Consider the following 21,454-nt stretch of genomic DNA (forward strand, 5'->3'; position numbering starts at 1 on the left):
CCAGTATTAGCTTCGGTGCACCAGTGCAGGTATATTGTATCCATTGGACTTTCACATTGACCATGAAACACAGAAATTGCATCGGGATTAAATACAAAATGTACAATGCCGACTTAAGTACAAGAACAGTGAATCTTCTAAGAGTTTGTGCTTTGAGCGGCTCCTGGGAGACCATTATTAGCTTCCGATGCACCAGTGCAGGTTTTTTGTATCCCATGGATCTTCACATTGACCATGAAACACAGAAATTGCATCGGGATTAAATACAAAAGGCACAATGCCGACTGGAGTACAAGAAGAGTGAATCTTCTGAGAGTTTGTGCTTTGAGCGGCTCCTGGGAGACCAGTATTAGGTTACGATGCACCAGTGAAGGTTTATTGTATCCCTTGGACCTTCACATTGACCATGAAACACAGAAATTGCATCCGGATTAAATACAAAAGGCACAATGCCGATTTAAGTACAAGATGAGTGAATCTTCCAAGAGTTTGTGCTTTGAGCGGCTCCTTGGAGACCACTATTAGATTTCGATGCACCAGTGCTGGTTTATTGTATCCCTTGGACCTTCACATTGACCGTGAAGCACATAAATTGCATCGGGATTAAATACAAAAGGCACAATGCCGACTGAAGTACAAGAGGAGTGAATCTTCTAAGAGTTTGTGCTTTTAGGGGCTCCTGGGAGAGCAGTATTAGCTTCCGATGCACCAGTGCAGGTTTATTGTATCACTTGGACCTTCACATTGACCATGAAACACAGAAATTGCATCGGGATTAAATACAAAATGCACAATGCCGACTGAAGTACAAGAAGAGTGAATCTTCTAAGAGTTTGTGCTTTGAGTGGCTCCTGGGAGACCAGTATTAGATTCCGATGCACCAGTGCAGGTTTAGTGTATCTCTTGGACCTTCACATTGACCATGAAACACAGAATGTGTATCGGGATTGAATACAAAAGGCACAATGCCGACAGAAGTACAAGAAGAGTGAATCTTCTAAGAGTTTGTGCTTTGAGCGGCTCCTGGGAGAACAGTATTAGCTTCCGATGCACTTGTGCAGGTTTGCTGTATGCCTGGGACCTTCACATTGACCATGAAACACAGAAATTGTATGGGGATTAAAAAAAAAAAAAAGCACAATGCTGTCTGAAGTACAAGAAGAGTGAATCTTCTGAGAGGTTGTGCTTTGAGCGGCTCCTGGGAGACCAGTATTAGCTTCCGATGCACCAGTTCAGGTTTATTGTATCCCTTGGACCTTCACATTGACCATGAAGCACAGAAATTGTATCGGGATTAAATACGAAATGCACAATGCCGACTGAAGTACAAGAAGAGTGAATCTTCTAAGAGTTTGTGCTTTGAGCGGCTCCTGGGAGACCAGTATTAGCTTCCGATGCACCAGTGCAGGTTTATTGTATCCCTCTGACCTTCACATTGACCATGAAACACAGAAATTGCATCGGGATTAAATACAAAAGGCACAATGCCGACTGAAGTACAAGAGGAGTGAATCTTCTAAGAGTTTGTGCTTTTAGCGGCTCCTGGGGGAGCAGTATTAGCTTCCGATGCACCAGTGCAGGTTTATTGTATCACTTGGACCTTCAAATTGACCATGAAACACAGAAATTGCATCGGGATTAAGTACAAAAGGCACAATGCCGACTGAAGTACAAGAAGAGTGAATCTTCTAAGAGTTTGTGCTTTGAGCGGCTCCTGGGAGACCAGTATTAGGTTACGATGCACCAGTGCAGGTTTATTGTATCCCTTGGACCTTCACATTGACCATGAAACACAGAAATTGCATCCGGATTAAATACAAAAGGCACAATGCCGACTGAAGTACAAGAAGAGTGAATCTTCTAAGAGTTTGTGCTTTGAGCGGCTCCCGAGAGACCAGTATTAGCTTCCGGTGCACCAGTGCAGGTATATTGTATCCATTGGACCTTCACATTGACCATGAAACACAGAAATTGCATCGGGATTAAATACAAAAGGTACAATGCTGACTTAAGTACAAGAACAGTGAATCTTCTAAGAGTTTGTGCTTTGAGCGGCTCCTGGGAGACCAGTATTAGGTTACGATGCACCAGTGCAGGTTTATTGTATCCCTTGGACCTTCACATTGACCATGAAACACAGAAATTGCATCCGGATTAAATACAAATGGCACAATGCCGATTTAAGTACAAGATGAGTGAATCTTCCAAGAGTTTGTGCTTTGAGCGGCTCCTTGGAGACCACTATTAGCTTTCGATGCACCAGTGTTGGTTTATTGTATCCCTTGGACCTTCACATTGACCATGAAACACATAAATTGCATCGGGATTAAATACAAAATGCACAATGCCGACTGAAGTACAAGAGGAGTGAATCTTCTAAGAGTTTGTGCTTTTAGCGGCTCCTGGGAGAGCAGTATTAGCTTCCGATGCACCAGTGCAGGTTTATTGTATCACTTGGACCTTCACATTGACCATGAAACACAGAAATTGCATCGGGATTAAATACAAAATGCACAATGCCGACTGAAGTACAAGAAGAGTGAATCTTCTAAGAGTTTGTGCTTTGAGCGGCTCCTGGGAGACCAGTATTAGATTCCGATGCACCAGTGCAGGTTTATTGTATCCCTTGGACCTTCACATTGACCATGAAGCACAGAAATTATATCGGGATTAAATACGAAATGCACAATGCCGACTGAAGTACAAGAAGAGTGAATCTTCTAAGAGTTTGTGCTTTGAGCGGCTCCTGGGAGACCAGTATTAGCTTCCGATGCACCAGTGCAGGTTTATTGTATCCATGTGACCTTCACATTGACCATGAAACACAGAAATTGCATCGGGATTAAATACAATAGGCACAATGCCGACTTAAGTAAAAGAAGAGTGAATTTTCTAAGAGTTTGTGCTTTGAGCGGCTCCTGAGAGACCAGTATTAGCTTCCGATGCACCAGTGCAGGTTTATTGTATCCCTTGGACCTTCACATTGACCATGAAACACAGAAATTGATTCGGGATTAAATACAAAAGGCACAATGCCGACTGAAGTACAAGAAGAGTGAATCTTCTAAGAGTTTGTGCTTTGAGCGGCTCCTGAGAGACCAGTATTAGCTTCCGATGCACCAGTGCAGGTTTATTGTATCGCTTGGAACTTCACATTGACCATCAAACACAGAAATTGCATCGGGATTAAATACAAAAGGTACAATGCCGACTTAAGTACAAGAAGAGTAAATCTTCTAAGAGTTTGTGTTTTGAGCGGCTCCTGGGAGACCATTATTAGCTTCCGATGCACCAGTGCAGGTTTATTGTATCCCTTGGACCTTCACATTGACCATGAAACACAGAAATTGCATCGGGATTAAGTACATAAGGCACAATGCCGACTGAAGTACAAGAAGAGTGATTCTTCTAAGAGTTTGTGCTTTGAGCGGCTCCTGGGAGACCAGTATTAGGTTACGATGCACCAGTGCAGGTTTATTGTATCCCTTGGACCTTCACATTGACCATGAAACACAGAAATTGCATCCGGATTAAATACAAAAGGCACAATGCCGATTTAAGTACAAGATGAGTGAATCTTCCAAGCGTTTGTGCTTTGAGCGGCTCCTTGGAGACCAGTATTAGCTTCCGATGCACCAGTGCAGGATAATTGTATCCCTTGGACCTTCACATTGACCATGAAACACATAAATTGCATCGGGATTAAATACAAAATGCACAATGCCGACTGAAGTACAAGAAGAGTGAATCTTCTAAGAGTTTGTGCTTTTAGCGGCTCCTGGGAGAGCAGTATTAGCTTCCGATGCACCAGCGCAGGTTTATTGTATCACTTGGACCTTCACATTGACCATGAAACGCAGAAATTGCATCGGGATTAAATTCAACATGCACTATGCCGACTGAAGTACAAGAAGAGTGAATCTTCTAAGAGTTTGTGCTTTGAGCGGCTCCTGGGAGAGCAGTATTAGCTTCCGATGCACCAGTGCAGGTTTGCTGTATGCCTGGGACCTTCACATTGACCATGAAACACATAAATTGTATGGGGATTAAAAAAAAAAGCACAGTGCCGTCTGAAGTACAAGGAAAGTGAATCTTCTAAGAGTTTGTGCTTTGAGCGGCTCCTGGGAGACCAGTATTAGCTTCCGATGCACCAGTTAAGGTTTATTGTATCCCTTGGACCTTCACATTGACCATGAAGCACAGAAATTATATCGGGATTAAATACGAAATGCACAATGCCGACTGAAGTACAAGAAGAGTGAATCTTCTAAGAGTTTGTGCTTTGAGCGGCTCCTGGGAGACCAGTATTAGCTTCCGATGCACCAGTGCAGGTTTGTTGTATCCATGTGACCTTCACATTGACCATGAAACACAGAAATTGCATCGGGATTTAATACAATAGGCACAATGCCGACTTAAGTAAAAGAAGAGTGAATTTTCTAAGAGTTTGTGCTTTGAGCGGCTCCTGAGAGACCAGTATTAGCTTCCAATGCACGAGTGCAGGTTTATTGTATCCCTTGGACCTTCACATTGACCATGAAACACAGAAATTGATTCGGGATTAAATACAAAAGGCACAATGCCGACTGAAGTACAAGAAGAGTGAATCTTCTAAGAGTTTGTGCTTTGAGCGGCTCCTGAGAGACCAGTATTAGCTTCCGATGCACCAGTGCAGGTTTATTGTATCGCTTGGAACTTCACATTGACCATCAAACACAGAAATTGCATCGGGATTAAATACAAAAGGAACAATGCCGACTTAAGTACAAGAAGAGTAAATCTTCTAAGAGTTTGTGTTTTGAGCGGCTCCTGGGAGACCATTATTAGCTTCCGATGCACCAGTGCAGGTTTATTGTATCCCTTGGACCTTCACATTGACCATGAAACACAGAAATTGCATCGGGATTAAGTACATAAGGCACAATGCCGACTGAAGTACAAGAAGAGTGATTCTTCTAAGAGTTTGTGCTTTGAGCGGCTCCTGGGAGACCAGTATTAGGTTACGATGCACCAGTGCAGGTTTATTGTATCCCTTGGACCTTCACATTGACCATGAAACACAGAAATTGCATCCGGATTAAATACAAAAGGCACAATGCCGATTTAAGTACAAGAAGAGTGAATCTTCCAAGAGTTTGTGCTTTGAGCGGCTCCTTGGAGACCAGTATTAGCTTCCGATGCACCAGTGCAGGATAATTGTATCCCTTGGACCTTCACATTGACCATGAAACACATAAATTGCATCGGGATTAAATGCAAAATGCACAATGCCGACTGAAGTACAAGAAGAGTGAATCTTCTAAGAGTTTGTGCTTTTAGCGGCTCCTGGGAGAGCAGTATTAGCTTCCGATGCACCAGTGCAGGTTTATAGTATCACTTGGACCTTCACATTGACCATGAAACGCAGAAATTGCATCGGGATTAAATTCAACATGCACTATGCCGACTGAAGTACAAGAAGAGTGAATCTTCTAAGAGTTTGTGCTTTGAGCGGCTCCTGGGAGAGCAGTATTAGCTTCCGATGCACCAGTGCAGGTTTATTGTATCCCTTGGACCTTCACATTGACCATGAAGCATAGAAATTGCATCGGGATTAAATACAAAATGCACAATGCCGACTGAAGTACAAGAAGAGTGAATCTTCTAAGAGTTTGTGCTTTTAGCGGCTCCTGGGAGAGCAGTATTATCTTCCGATGCAACAGTGCAGGTTTATTGTATCACTTGGACCTTCACATTGACCATGAAACACAGAAATTGCATCGGGATTAAATACAAAAGGCACAATGCCGGCTGAATAACAAGAAGAGTGCATCTTCTAAGAGTTTGTGCTTTGAGCGGCTCCTGGGAGATTACTATTAGCTTCCGATGCACTTGTGCAGGTTTGCTGTATCCCTTGGACCTTCACATTGACCATGAATCACAGAAATTGTATGGGGATTAAAAAAAAAAGCACAATGCCGACTGAAGTACAAGAAGAGTGAATCTTCTAAGAGTTTGTGCTTTGAGCGGCTCCTGGGAGACCAGTATTAGCTTCCGATGCACCAGTGCAGGTTTATTGTATCCCTCGGACCTTCACATTGACCATGAAACACAGAAATTGCATCGGGATTAAATATAATAGGCACAATGCCGACCTAAGTAAAAGAAGAGTGAATTTTCTAAGAGTTTGTGCTTTGAGCGGCTCCTGAGAGACCAGTATTAGCTTCCGATGCACCAGTGCAGGTTTATTGTATCCCTTGGACCTTCACATTGAACATGAAACACAGAAATAGAATCGGGATTAAATACAAAAGGCACAATGCCGACTGAAGTACAAGAAGAGTGAATCTTCTAAGAGTTTGTGCTTTGAGCGGCTCCTGAGAGACCAGTATTAGCTTCCGGTGCACCAGTGCAGGTATATTGTATCCCTTGGACTTTCACATTGACCATGAAACACAGAAATTGCATCGGGATTAAATACAAAAGGTACAATGCTGACTTAAGTACAAGAACAGTGAATCTTCTAAGAGTTTGTGCTTTGAGCGGCTCCTGGGAGACCATTATTAGCTTCCGAAGCACCAGTGCAGGTTTATTGTTTCCCATGGATCTTCACATTGTCCATGAAACACAGAAATTGCATCGGGATTAAATACAAAAGGCACAATGCCCACTAGAGTACAAGAAGAGTGAATCTTCTAAGAGTTGGTGCTTTGAGCGGCTCCTGGGTGACCAGTATTAGATTCCGATGCACCAGTGCAGGTTTACTGTATCCCTTGGACCTTCACATTGACCATGAAACACAGAATGTGTATCGGGATTGAATACAAAAGGCACAATGCCGACTGAAGTACAAGAAGAGTAAATCTTCTTAGAGTTTGTGCTTTGAGCGGCTCCTGTGAGAACAGTATTAGCTTCCGATGCACTTGTGCAGGTTTGCTGTATGCCTGGGACCTTCACATTGACCATGAAACACAGAAATTGTATGGGGATTAAAAAAAAAAGCACAATGCCCTCTGAAGTACAAGAAGAGTGAATCTTCTAAGAGTTTGTGCTTTGAGCGTCTCCTGGGAGACCAGTATTAGCTTCCGATGCACCAGTTCAGGTTTATTGTATCCCTTGGACCTTCACATTGACCATGAAGCACAGAAATTGCATCGGGATTAAATACGAAATGCACAATTTCGACTGAAGTACAAGAAGAGTGAATCTTCTAAGAGTTTGTGCTTTGAGCGGCTCCTGGGAGACCAGTATTAGCTTCCGATGCACCAGTGCAGGTTTATTGTATCCCTCTGACCTTCACATTGACCATGAAACACATAAATTGCATCGGGATTAAATACAAAAGGCACAATGCCGACTGAAGTACAAGAGGAGTGAATCTTCTAAGAGTTTGTGCTTTTAGCGGCTCCTGGGAGAGCAGTATTAGCTTCCGATGCACCAGTGCAGGTTTATTGTATCACTTGGACCTTCACATTGACCATGAAACACAGAAATTGCATCGGGATTAAGTACAAAAGGCACAATGCCGACTGAAGTACAAGAAGAGTGAATCTTCTAAGAGTTTGTGCTTTGAGCGGCTCCTGGGAGACCAGTATTAGGTTACGATGCACCAGTGCAGGTTTATTGTATCCCTTGGACCTTCACATTGACCATGAAACACAGAAATTGCATCCGGATTAAATACAAAAGGCACAATGCCGACTGAAGTACAAGAAGAGTGAATCTTCTAAGACTTTGTGCTTTGAGCGGCTCCTGAGAGACCAGTATTAGCTTCGGTGCACCAGTGCAGGTATATTGTATCCATTGGACTTTCACATTGACCATGAAACACAGAAATTGCATCGGGATTAAATAAAAAATGTACAATGCCGACTTAAGTACAAGAACAGTGAATCTTCTAAGAGTTTGTGCTTTGAGCGGCTCCTGGGAGACCATTATTAGCTTCCGATGCACCAGTGCAGGTTTTTTGTATCCCATGGATCTTCACATTGACCATGAAACACAGAAATTGCATCGGGATTAAATACAAAAGGCACAATGCCGACTGGAGTACAAGAAGAGTGAATCTTCTGAGAGTTTGTGCTTTGAGCGGCTCCTGGGAGACCAGTATTAGGTTACGATGCACCAGTGAAGGTTTATTGTATCCCTTGGACCTTCACATTGACCATGAAACACAGAAATTGCATCCGGATTAAATACAAAAGGCACAATGCCGATTTAAGTACAAGATGAGTGAATCTTCCAAGAGTTTGTGCTTTGAGCGGCTCCTTGGAGACCACTATTAGATTTCGATGCACCAGTGCTGGTTTATTGTATCCCTTGGACCTTCACATTGACCGTGAAGCACATAAATTGCATCGGGATTAAATACAAAAGGCACAATGCCGACTGAAGTACAAGAGGAGTGAATCTTCTAAGAGTTTGTGCATTTAGGGGCTCCTGGGAGAGCAGTATTAGCTTCCGATGCACCAGTGCAGGTTTATTGTATCACTTGGACCTTCACATTGACCATGAAACACAGAAATTGCATCGGGATTAAATACAAAATGCACAATGCCGACTGAAGTACAAGAAGAGTGAATCTTCTAAGAGTTTGTGCTTTGAGTGGCTCCTGGGAGACCAGTATTAGATTCCGATGCACCAGTGCAGGTTTAGTGTATCCCTTGGACCTTCACATTGACCATGAAACACAGAATGTGTATCGGGATTGAATACAAAAGGCACAATGCCGACAGAAGTACAAGAAGAGTGAATCTTCTAAGAGTTTGTGCTTTGAGCGGCTCCTGGGAGAACAGTATTAGCTTCCGATGCACTTGTGCAGGTTTGCTGTATGCCTGGGACCTTCACATTGACCATGAAACACAGAAATTGTATGGGGATTAAAAAAAAAAAGCACAATGCTGTCTGAAGTACAAGAAGAGTGAATCTTCTAAGAGGTTGTGCTTTGAGCGGCTCCTGGGAGACCAGTATTAGCTTCCGATGCACCAGTTCAGGTTTATTGTATCCCTTGGACCTTCACATTGACCATGAAGCACAGAAATTGTATCGGGATTAAATACGAAATGCACAATGCCGACTGAAGTACAAGAAGAGTGAATCTTCTAAGAGTTTGTGCTTTGAGCGGCTCCTGGGAGACCAGTATTAGCTTCCGATGCACCAGTGCAGGTTTATTGTATCCCTCTGACCTTCACATTGACCATGAAACACAGAAATTGCATCGGGATTAAATACAAAAGGCACAATGCCGACTGAAGTACAAGAGGAGTGAATCTTCTAAGAGTTTGTGCTTTTAGCGGCTCCTGGGGCGCAGTATTAGCTTCCGATGCACCAGTGCAGGTTTATTGTATCACTTGGACCTTCAAATTGACCATGAAACACAGAAATTGCATCGGGATTAAGTACAAAAGGCACAATGCCGACTGAAGTACAAGAAGAGTGAATCTTCTAAGAGTTTGTGCTTTGAGCGGCTCCTGGGAGACCAGTATTAGGTTACGATGCACCAGTGCAGGTTTATTGTATCCCTTGGACCTTCACATTGACCATGAAACACAGAAATTGCATCCGGATTAAATACAAAAGGCACAATGCCGACTGAAGTACAAGAAGAGTGAATCTTCTAAGAGTTTGTGCTTTGAGCGGCTCCCGAGAGACCAGTATTAGCTTCCGGTGTACCAGTGCAGGTATATTGTATCCATTGGACCTTCACATTGACCATGAAACACAGAAATTGCATCGGGATTAAATACAAAAGGTACAATGCTGACTTAAGTACAAGAACAGTGAATCTTCTAAGAGTTTGTGCTTTGAGCGGCTCCTGGGAGACCAGTATTAGGTTACGATGCACCAGTGCAGGTTTATTGTATCCCTTGGACCTTCACATTGACCATGAAGCACAGAAATTGCATCCGGATTAAATACAAATGGCACAATGCCGATTTAAGTACAAGATGAGTGAATCTTCCAAGAGTTTGTGCTTTGAGCGGCTCCTTGGAGACCACTATTAGCTTTCGATGCACCAGTGTTGGTTTATTGTATCCCTTGGACCTTCACATTGACCATGAAACACATAAATTGCATCGGGATTAAATACAAAATGCACAATGCCGACTGAAGTACAAGAGGAGTGAATCTTCTAAGAGTTTGTGCTTTTAGCGGCTCCTGGGAGAGCAGTATTAGCTTCCGATGCACCAGTGCAGGTTTATTGTATCACTTGGACCTTCACATTGACCATGAAACACAGAAATTGCATCGGGATTAAATACAAAATGCACAATGCCGACTGAAGTACAAGAAGAGTGAATCTTCTAAGAGTTTGTGCTTTGAGCGGCTCCTGGGAGACCAGTATTAGATTCCGATGCACCAGTGCAGGTTTATTGTATCCCTTGGACCTTCACATTGACCATGAAGCACAGAAATTATATCGGGATTAAATACGAAATGCACAATGCCGACTGAAGTACAAGAAGAGTGAATCTTCTAAGAGTTTGTGCTTTGAGCGGCTCCTGGGAGACCAGTATTAGCTTCCGATGCACCAGTGCAGGTTTATTGTATCCATGTGACCTTCACATTGACCATGAAACACAGAAATTGCATCGGGATTAAATACAATAGGCACAATGCCGACTTAAGTAAAAGAAGAGTGAATTTTCTAAGAGTTTGTGCTTTGAGCGGCTCCTGAGAGACCAGTATTAGCTTCCGATGCACCAGTGCAGGTTTATTGTATCCCTTGGACCTTCACATTGACCATGAAACACAGAAATTGATTCGGGATTAAATACAAAAGGCACAATGCCGACTGAAGTACAAGAAGAGTGAATCTTCTAAGAGTTTGTGCTTTGAGCGGCTCCTGAGAGACCAGTATTAGCTTCCGATGCGCCAGTGCAGGTTTATTGTATCGCTTGGAACTTCACATTGACCATCAAACACAGAAATTGCATCGGGATTAAATACAAAAGGTACAATGCCGACTTAAGTACAAGAAGAGTAAATCTTCTAAGAGTTTGTGTTTTGAGCGGCTCCTGGGAGACCATTATTAGCTTCCGATGCACCAGTGCAGGTTTATTGTATCCCTTGGACCTTCACATTGACCATGAAACACAGAAATTGCATCGGGATTAAGTACATAAGGCACAATGCCGACTGAAGTACAAGAAGAGTGATTCTTCTAAGAGTTTGTGCTTTGAGCGGCTCCTGGGAGACCAGTATTAGGTTACGATGCACCAGTGCAGGTTTATTGTATCCCTTGGACCTTCACATTGACCATGAAACACAGAAATTGCATCCGGATTAAATACAAAAGGCACAATGCCGATTTAAGTACAAGAAGAGTGAATCTTCCAAGAGTTTGTGCTTTGAGCGGCTCCTTGGAGACCAGTATTAGCTTCCGATGCACCAGTGCAGGATAATTGTATCCCTTGGACCTTCACATTGACCATGAAACACATAAATTGCATCGGGATTAAATACAAAATGCACAATGCCGACTGAAGTACAAGAAGAGTGAATCTTCTAAGAGTTTGTGCTTTTAGCGGCTCCTGGGAGAGCAGTATTAGCTTCCGATGCACCAGTGCAGGTTTATAGTATCACTTGGACCTTCACATTGACCATGAAACGCAGAAATTGCATCGGGATTAAATTCAACATGCACTATGCCGACTGAAGTACAAGAAGAGTGAATCTTCTAAGAGTTTGTGCTTTGAGCGGCTCCTGGGAGAGCAGTATTAGCTTCCGATGCACCAGTGCAGGTTTGCTGTATGCCTGGGACCTTCACATTGACCATGAAACACATAAATTGTATGGGGATTAAAAAAAAAAGCACAATGCCGTCTGAAGTACAAGGAAAGTGAATCTTCTAAGAGTTTGTGCTTTGAGCGGCTCCTGGGAGACCAGTATTAGCTTCCGATGCACCAGTTAAGGTTTATTGTATCCCTTGGACCTTCACATTGACCATGAAGCACAGAAATTATATCGGGATTAAATACGAAATGCACAATGCCGACTGAAGTACAAGAAGAGTGAATCTTCTAAGAGTTTGTGCTTTGAGCGGCTCCTGGGAGACCAGTATTAGCTTCCGATGCACCAGTGCAGGTTTGTTGTATCCATGTGACCTTCACATTGACCATGAAACACAGAAATTGCATCGGGATTTAATACAATAGGCACAATGCCGACTTAAGTAAAAGAAGAGTGAATTTTCTAAGAGTTTGTGCTTTGAGCGGCTCCTGAGAGACCAGTATTAGCTTCCGATGCACGAGTGCAGGTTTATTGTATCCCTTGGACCTTCACATTGACCATGAAACACAGAAATTGATTCGGGATTAAATACAAAAGGCACAATGCCGACTGAAGTACAAGAAGAGTGAATCTTCTAAGAGTTTGTGCTTTGAGCGGCTCCTGAGAGACCAGTATTAGCTTCCGATGCACCAGTGCAGGTTTATTGTATCGCTTGGAACTTCACATTGACCATCAAACACAGAAATTGCATCGGGATTAAATACAAAAGGTACAATGCCGACTTAAGTACAAGAAGAGTAAATCTTCTAAGAGTTTGTGTTTTGAGCGGCTCCTGGGAGACCATTATTAGCTTCCGATGCACCAGTGCAGGTTTATTGTATCCCTTGGACCTTCACATTGACCATGAAACACAGAAATTGCATCGGGATTAAGTACATAAGGCACAATGCCGACTGAAGTACAAGAAGAGTGATTCTTCTAAGAGTTTGTGCTTTGAGCGGCTCCTGGGAGACCAGTATTAGGTTACGATGCACCAGTGCAGGTTTATTGTATCCCTTGGACCTTCACATTGACCATGAAACACAGAAATTGCATCCGGATTAAATACAAAAGGCACAATGCCGATTTAAGTACAAGAAGAGTGAATCTTCCAAGAGTTTGTGCTTTGAGCGGCTCCTTGGAGACCAGTATTAGCTTCCGATGCACCAGTGCAGGATAATTGTATCCCTTGGACCTTCACATTGACCATGAAACACATAAATTGCATCGGGATTAAATGCAAAATGCACAATGCCGACTGAAGTACAAGAAGAGTGAATCTTCTAAGAGTTTGTGCTTTTAGCGGCTCCTGGGAGAGCAGTATTAGCTTCCGATGCACCAGTGCAGGTTTATAGTATCACTTGGACCTTCACATTGACCATGAAACGCAGAAATTGCATCGGGATTAAATTCAACATGCACTATGCCGACTGAAGTACAAGAAGAGTGAATCTTCTAAGAGTTTGTGCTTTGAGCGGCTCCTGGGAGAGCAGTATTAGCTTCCGATGCACCAGTGCAGGTTTATTGTATCCCTTGGACCTTCACATTGACCATGAAGCATAGAAATTGCATCGGGATTAAATACAAAATGCACAATGCCGACTGAAGTACAAGAAGAGTGAATCTTCTAAGAGTTTGTGCCTTGAGCGGCTCCTGGGAGACCAGTATTAGCTTCCGATGCACCAGTGCAGGTTTATTGTATCCCTCGGACCTTCACATTGACCATGAAACACAGAAATTGCATCGGGATTAAATACAATAGGCACAATGCCGACTTAAGTAAAAGAAGAGTTAATCTTCTAAGAGTTTGTGCTTTGAGCGGCTCCTGAGAGACCAGTATTAGCTTCCGATGCACCAGTGCAGGTTTATTGTATCCCTTGGACCTTCACATTGACCATGAAACACAGAAATTGCATCAGGATTAAATACAAAAGGTACAATGCCGACTTAAGTACAAGAAGAGTGAATTTTCTAAGAGTTTGTGCTTTGAGCGGCTCCTGGGAGACCATTATTAGCTTCCGATGCACCAGTGCAGGTTTATTGTATCCCATGGACCTTCACATTGACCATGAAACACAGAAATTGCATCGGGATTAAGTACAAAAGGCACAATGCCGACTGAAGTACAAGAAGAGTGAATCTTCTAAGAGTTTGTGCTTTGAGCGGCTCCTGGGAGACCAGTATTAGGTTACGATGCACCAGTGCAGGTTTATTGTATCCCTTGGACCTTCACATTGACCATGAAACACAGAAATTGCATCCGGATTAAATACGAAAGGCACAATGCCGATTTAAGTACAAGAAGAGTGAATCTTCCAAGAGTTTGTGCTTTGAGCGGCTCCTTGGAGACCAGTATTAGCTTCCGATGCACCAGTGCTGGTTTATTGTATCCCTTGGACCTTCACATTGACCATGAAACACATAAATTGCATCGGGATTAAATACAAATGGCACAATGCCGACTGAAGCACAAGAAGAGTTCATCTTCTAAGAGTTTGTGCTTTTAGCGGCTCCTGGGAGAGCAGTATTAGCTTCCGATGCACCAGTGCAGGTTTATTGTATCACTTGGACCTTCACATTGACCATGAAACACAGAATGTGTATCAGAATTGAATACAAAAGGCACAATGCCGACTGATGTACAAGAAGAGTGAATCATCTAAGAGTTTGTGCTTTGAGCGGCTCCTGGGAGACCAGTATTAGCTTCCGATGCACTTGTGCAGGTTTGCTGTATCCCTTGGACCTTCACATTGACCATGAAACACAGAAATTGTATGGGGATTAAAAAAAAAAAGCACAATGCCGACTGAAGTACAAGAAGAGTGAATCTTCTAAGAGTTTGTGCTTTGAGCGGCTCCTGGGAGACCAGTATTAGCTTCCGATGCACCAGTGCAGGTTTATTGTATCCCTTGGACCTTCACATTGACCATGAAGCACAGAAATTGCATCGGGATTAAATACGAAATGCACAATGCCGACTGACATACAAGAAGAGTGAATCTTCTAAGAGTTTGTGCTTTGAGCGGCTCCTGGGAGACCAGTATTAGCTTCCGATGCACCAGTGCAGGTTCATTGTATCCCTTGGACCTTCACATTGACCATGAAGCACAGAAATTGCATCGGGATTAAATACGAAATGCACAATGCCGACTGACGTACAAGGAGAGTGAATCTTCTAAGAGTTTGTGCTTTGAGCGGCTCCTGGGAGACCAGTATTAGCTTCCGATGCACCACTACGGGTTTATTGTATCCCTTGGACCTTCACATTGACCATGAAACACAGAAATTGCATCCGGATTAAATACAAAAGGCACAATGCCGATTTAAGTACAAGATGAGTAAATCTTCCAAGAGTTTGTGCTTTGAGCGGCTCCTTGGAGACCACTATTAGCTTTCGATGCACCAGTGCTGGTTTATTGTATCGCTTGGACCTTCACATTGACCATGAAACACATAAATTGCATCGGGATTAAATACAAAAGGCACAATGCCGACTGAAGTACAAGAGGAGTGATTCTTCTAAGAGTTTGTGCTTTTAGCGGCTCCTGGGAGAGCAGTATTAGCTTCCGATGCACCAGTGCAGGTTTATTGTATCACTTGGACCTTCACATTGACCATGAAACACAGAAATTGCATCGGGATTAAATACAAAATGCACAATGCCGACTGAAGTACAAGAAGAGTGAATCTTCTGAGAGTTTTTGCTTTGAGCGGCTCCTGGGAGACCAGTATTAGATTCCAATGCACCAGTGCAGGTTTACTGTATCCCTTGGACCTTCACATTGACCATGAAACACAGAATGTGTATCGGGATTGAATACAAAAGGCACAATGCCGACTGAAGTACAAGAAGAGTGAATCTTCTAAGAGTTTGTGCTTTGAGCGGCTCCTGGGAGAACAGTATTAGCTTCCGATGCACTTGTGCAGGTTTGCTGTATGCCTTGGACCTTCACCTTGACCATGAAACACAGAAATTGTATGGGGATTAAAAAAAAAAAAAGCACAATGCCGTCTGAAGTACAAGAAGAGTGAATCTTCTAAGAGTTTGTGCTTTGAGCGGCTCCTGGGAGACAAGTATTAGCTTCCGATGCACCAGTTCAGGTTTATTGTATCCCTTGGACCTTCGCATGGACCATGAAGCACAGAAATTGCATCGGGATTAAATACGAAATGCACAATGCCGACTGAAGTACAAGAAGAGTGAATTTTCCAAGAGTTTGTGCTTTGCGCGGCTCCTTGGAGACCAGCATTAGCTTCCGATGCACCAGTGCATGTTTATTGTATCCCTTGGACCTTCGCATTGACCATGAAACACAGAAATTGCATCCGAATTAAATACAAAATGCACAATGCCGACTTAAGTAAAAGAAGAGTGAATTTTCTAAGAATTTGAGCTTTGAGCGGCTCCTGAGAGACCAGTATTAGCTTCCGATGCACCAGTGCTGGTTTATTGTATCCCTTGGACCTTCACATTGACCATGAAACACAGAAATTGATTCGGGATTAAATACAAAAGGCACAATGCCGACTGAAGTACAAGAAGAGTGAATCTTCTAAGAGTTTGTGCTTTGAGCGGCTCCTGAGAGACCAGTATTAGCTTCCGATGCACCAGTGCAGGTTTATTGTATCCCTTGGAACTTCACATTGACCATCAAACACAGAAATTGCATCGGGATTAAATACAAAAGGTACAATGCCGACTTAAGTACAAGAAGAGTGAATCTTCTAAGAGTTTGTCATTTGAGCGGCTCCTGGGAGACCATTATTAGCTTCCGATGCACCAGTGCAGGTTTATTGTATCCCTTGGACCTTCACATTGACCATGAAGCACAGAAATTGCATCGGGATTAAATACGAAATGCACAATGCAGACTGAAGTACAAGAAGAGTGAATCTTCTAAGAGTTTGTGCTTTGAGCGGCTCCTGGGGGACCAGTATTAGGTTACGATGCCCCAGTGCAAGTTTATTGTATCCCTTGGACCTTCACATTGGCCATGAAACACAGAAATTGCATCCGAATTAAATACAAAAGACACAATGCCGACTTAAGTACAAGAACAGTGAATCTTCTAAGAGTTTGTGCTTTGAGCAGCTCCTGGGAGACCATTATTAGCTTCCGATGCACCAGTGCAGGTTTATTGTATCCCATGGACCTTCACATTGACCATGAAACACAGAAATTGCATCGGGATTAAATACAAAAGGCACAATGCCGACTGAAGTACAAGAAGAGTGAATCTTCTAAGAGTCTGTGCTTTGAGCGGCTCCTGGGAGACCAGTATTAGCTTCCGATGCACCAGTGCAGGTTTATTGTATCCCATGGACCTTCACATTGACCATGAAACACAGAAATTGCATCGGGATTAAATACAAAAGGCACAATGCCGACTGGAGTACAAGAAGAGTGAATCTTCTAAGAGTTTGTGCTTTGAGCGGCTCCTGGGAGACCAGTATTAGGTTACGATGCACCAGTGCAGGTTTATTGTATCCCTTGGACCTTCACATTGACCATGAAACACAGAAATTGCATCCGGATTAAATACAAAAGGCACAATGCCGATTTAAGTACAAGATGAGTGAAAATTCCAAGAGTTTGTGCTTTGAGCGGCTCCTTGGAGACCACTATTAGCTTTCGATGCACCAGTGGTGGTTTATTGTTTCCCTTGGACCTTCACATTGACCATGAAACACATAAATTGCATCGGGATTAAATACAAAAGGCACAATGCCGACTGAAGTACAAGAGGAGTGAATCTTCTAAGAGTTTGTGCTTTTAGCGGCTCCTGGGAGAGCAGTATTAGCTTCCGATGCACCAGTGCAGGTTTATTGTATCACTTGGACCTTCACATTGACCATGAAACACAGAAATTGCATCGGGATTAAATACAAAATGCACAATGCCGACTGAAGTACAAGAAGAGTGAATCTTCTAAGAGTTTGTGCTTTGAGCGGCTCCTGGGAGACCAGTATTAGATTCCGATGCACCAATGCAGGTTTACTGTATCCCTTGGACCTTCACATTGACCATGAAACACAGAATGTGTATCGGGATTGAATACAAAAGGCCCCCCCTGCGGGTTCGGGGGTAAGAATAGGCCCGCGGTATTCCTGCCTGTCGTAAGAGGCGACTAAAAGGAGTCTCACATGTTTCGGCCTTATGTGATGGTCCCCTCTCGGGTTTGACCTCCATCTTTCTAAATTCTTCCGAAGAGCGAGCCAATTGGGGAAGGGCGCCTTACATGGTGCACTGTATCCGTCGTGCAATTAGACCTTTAGCCGGCTTTCTCGTCGTTGCAATGGTGTCCCGCTCGTTTTCGATCTCTTGGGCGATTACCACGCTGCACTCTGCAGTGTTTCTTTTACCTGTGACGACGACCTTAAACAGTTCTGCACCTAAGATCCAGCACGGTAGCCAGCCCGTTGTGGTGGGGCCGCCATGTACCCTCTTGGTTGTAGCCCCCTGACAACACAGGGATCGCTCTACTGATGCCTGCGCCGTTAACTCCCCACGTATGCCAAGGAGTAGATGCCTATCTCCTTGGGGCATCAGGACTCCCGGCAATGGCCGTCCTGCCAGGTGGCTATTGCTGCGGCTGGGTGGCGCCCGTGGGGAGGGCCCTTGGTCGGAGTAGGTGGCATCAGGGCGGATGACCCGCAATGAAGCGTGGTACATCATCTCTCACTGGCGGCCAGCCGCCAGCAGTCTCTAAGCGTTCTCGGGCTCAATTTAATGCTGAAAAGTACAATCCCAAAACGTTCCCCTCTCTGGCCACGCCGTGGGAGGAACGTAAATCTCAGGATGACAGTGGCAAATATTCGCCCCGATTCTTAGTTTGTACGAGAGCTGATGGGGAGTCTTTTCTCTCCACAAAGCCTCAGTTCTTCGTCGAGCATTTAGAGGACAAGTTTGGGGAGGTGGAGGGTTTGTCAAAAATGCGCTCTGGATCGGTCCTGATACAAACGGCATCCTCTGCCCAGTCACGGCGGTTACTTGCTTGTGACAAGTTGGGGGATGTTTCCGTCACCATCACTCCCCATAAAAGTTTAAACATGGTCCAGGGTATTATATTCCACAGGGATCTTCTTCTGCAGTCCGACGATGAATTACGCGCCAACCTCGAACGACGAGGTGTTCACTTCGTCCGGCGCGTCCATCGGGGTCCGAGGGATAATCAGGTAGCCACCGGTGCCTTCATCTTGGCCTTCGAAGGTGATGTATTACCCGAAAAGGTCAAGGTGATGGTTTACCGTTGTGATGTGAAGCCATATATCCCTCCTCCGATGCGGTGTTTTAAATGCTGGAAGTTCGGGCACATGTCATCTCGTTGTACTTCCAGCCTCATGTGTCGGGATTGTGGCCGTCCTTCGCATCCCGATACTCCATGTGCCCCGCCTCCTATCTGTGTTAACTGCGGAGAACACCATTCCCCCTGCTCGCCGGACTGTAGGATATTGCAGAAAGAAAGGAAGATAATGGAATATAAGACCCTGGACCGGCTGACCTACCCCGAGGCTAGACGGAAATATGAGAGGCTCCATCCTGTGGCAATGACGTCCACCTACGCCGCTGCTGCAACGACGGTTCTGCCGACATCACGAATCGGCTCTAAGATCGGTCAGCATCCACCAGCCCCCTTGCTTGTGGGGGGCACTTCACACCCTGTTGCTCCTCCTCCATCTTCTCCAGGAGCAACACCCTCAAAACCATCGGGGACATCAGCTCCCCCTTCCCAGCCGGAGAAGCGTAAGACTTCTTCGGCTACTCTTGCCAGGAAGGGATCCCTTGGGGACCTCCCTTCGCAAGTCCCGACCCGTGGAAAAGCGGACGCCCGCAAGGGCTTGAAACGACCGCCAGTCCCTGGTCATCGGGCCTCGCGGTCGTCGTCTGTCCCTGAGACCGACCCAGTGACGCCCATGAAGCCTGACCCACCGAAGGCACAGCGCGACAAGCTGAAACAGAAGAAAGTCCCCAAGACTAACGATGTTGCGGTGGCACCCGTCCCACCGCTTCCTACAAGCTCTGCCTCTGAAGACGAGGTGGAGATTCTGGCGTCCGCTGAGGACCTCGCTTTTGCCGGTCCCTCGGACGCAATGGATGGCATTTGCACGGGTGCTCCATCGGAGGCATCAGGTGACCCAGCGGCATAATCTGCCTTCCCAGTCCCGTCACGCCATTCCCAGCCATGTACAACACCATCCTCCAGTGGAACTGCAGCGGTTTCTTCCACCATCTAGCTGAGCTCCGCCAACTTATCAGCCTTCACCCTTTCTTTTGCATTGCTCTCCAGGAAACTTGGTTTCCAGCAATGCGAACCCCCGCCCTCCGTGGCTATCGGGGTTATTATAAGAACCGAGCAGCTTATGAAAGGGTGTCTGGTGGCGTCTGCATATATGTCCTTCACACTCTGCACAGCGAGTCTGTCCCTCTCCAGACGCCTTTAGAGGCTGTCGCTGTGGGCGTGTGGACGCCACAGGCTGTTACCGTCTGCAGTCTTTACATTCCACCGGATGGTGATGTCTCGCAGCAAGTCCTGGCTGCACTGGTCGCCCAATTGCCGCCACCTTTCTTGCTATTGGGCGACCTCAACGCCCATAACCCTCTGTGGGGTGGGTCAGTGGCAACCGGTCGAGGCGCCATCGTTGAGCATTTATTGTCGCAGCTCGATCTCTCGCTGTTAAATGATGGTGCCTTCACACACTTCAGTGTGGCGCATGGCACCTACTCCGCCATTGACCTTTCCATCTGTAGCCATAGCCTCTTACCGTCTGTCCAATGGAGTGTGCATGACGACCTGTGTGGTAGTGACCACTTTCCGATCTTTTTGTCACTACCACAGCGCCACTCTTCTGGGCGCCCTAGCAGGTGGGCTATGAATAAAGCTGACTGGGATTTGTTCTCCTCCACTGCCGCTTTTGAGCCTCTCTCTACTGATGACATTGATGCAGTGGTTCAATCGGTCACCACCGGCATCGTTACTGCCGCTGAATCTGCCATTCCCCGTTCTGCTGGGTCCCCTCGGCGGAAGGCTGTGCCTTGGTGGTCGCCTGAGATCGCTGAAGCGATTAAAGATCGCCGGCGGGCGCTCCAGCGTCACAAGCGACATCCCTCCATAGACCACCTAATCGCCTTCAAACGGCTGCGAGCGCGGGCCCGCCTCCTTATCCGCCAAGGCAAGAAGGAGTGCTGGGAGCGGTATGTGTCCACCATTGGCCTCCATGTCACTCCATCGCAGGTCTGGGCCAAGATTCGACGCGTCTACGGCTATCGGCCACCTGTCAGCGTCCCTGCGCTCTCACTGAATGGAGCAGTTTGTACTGACTCCGACGTCATTGCAAATCGCTTAGCAGAGCATTTTGCTATGAGTTCCACTTCTGCGAATTACCCCCAGGCCTTCCGCTCCATTAAAGAGCGGATGGAACGTCGGAGCCTTTCGTTTCGCACCAACCGCCCAGAATCTTACAATGCTCCATTCAGTGAGTGGGAATTTCGCAGTGCCCTAGCTGCTTGCCCTGATACCGCTCCTGGGCCAGATGGCATCCACTGTCAGATGCTGAAACACCTTTCAGTGGACTGCCAGCGGCGCCTTCTCGATCTTTACAACCGTCTTTGGGTCGAGGGGGAGTTTCCGTCGCAATGGCGGGAAGGTATTGTCATCCCCGTTTTGAAACCTGGAAAGAACCCTCTGGAGGTGGACAGCTACCG

This window comes from Schistocerca nitens, chromosome 11 (genome assembly GCF_023898315.1).
Source record: "Schistocerca nitens isolate TAMUIC-IGC-003100 chromosome 11, iqSchNite1.1, whole genome shotgun sequence".
Taxonomy (NCBI): Eukaryota; Metazoa; Arthropoda; class Insecta; order Orthoptera; family Acrididae; genus Schistocerca; species Schistocerca nitens.